Consider the following 1,022-nt stretch of genomic DNA (forward strand, 5'->3'; position numbering starts at 1 on the left):
GTGTGTGTACACGCACACGTGTGTGTCTGGGTGTAGGTGTGTGTGTCTGGGTGTGTTGTATGTGCATGTGCACATGTGGGGGTGTAGGTGTGTGTATGGGGGTGTATTGTGTGCGTACATGTGTGTGTCTGGGTGTGTGTGTGCATATGTGTGTGTCTGGGTGTGTTGAATGTGCATGGGTGTGTTTGTATATGTGTGCATGTGCACATGTGGGGAGTTTAGGTGTGTGTATGGGGGTGTGTGTGTGCACATGTGTGTGTCTGGGTGTAGGTGTGTGTATGAGTGTGTGTGTGCACACACACGTGTGTGTCTGGATGTGTGTGTGTTTCTGGGTGTGTTGTATGTGCATGTGCACATGTGGGGGGTGTAGGTGTGTGTTTTGGGTATCCAGTTATCCCTTCCATGTCAAGACTTTCCCCTTCATGTTTTCGATGTCACAGGTCGGCATACGAAATTAAATGGCAACCTGGGGGGAGTTTTGAAGAAACTGCAGGCGACAGGCGAAGGTCAGCAGACAACAAGCTTAGAAACTCAGAAATGCATAAAATATATAGCATAATATAATAGCAACATACTTTATCTTAACATAATTTCTTTTTTAAAGTTAAAATAACTAAAAAGTTAGCTTGCAAAAAGAATGCAAAAGCCAGCAGGCACACCAGGTTAGTATTTTTACCTAACATCGACCTATGTATGGCCTGTGACCAAATACTTAATCCAAATTTTACAATAAAGTGCTTTACATGAAAGAGAAATAAAAAATCCGGACTTCTTCTTTGGTACAGAGGGAGGGCCAAACGATTTTATGTAGATTTTCCAGACTGAGAGGGGACTTCACCCCTAACGTTCCCCCCAAGCCCCAAAATGTGGAAAGGATAACTGTAGCAAACTGACTTTTCCGAGTGAGATGTCTCAGGAAATAGAGTGGCACCCAGAATGGAGGAGTCTCATTTTCAAGATCAAGATTCCCTGTACCAAAGAGGAAAATCCTTTCTGAATATAGGCTACTCCCTGTTACAGAC

The sequence above is a fragment of the Petaurus breviceps genome, unplaced genomic scaffold, assembly GCF_028583685.1.
Source record: "Petaurus breviceps papuanus isolate PSGF00001 unplaced genomic scaffold, PetGlider_PUasm1.0 428, whole genome shotgun sequence".
NCBI classification, from domain to species: Eukaryota; Metazoa; Chordata; class Mammalia; order Diprotodontia; family Petauridae; genus Petaurus; species Petaurus breviceps.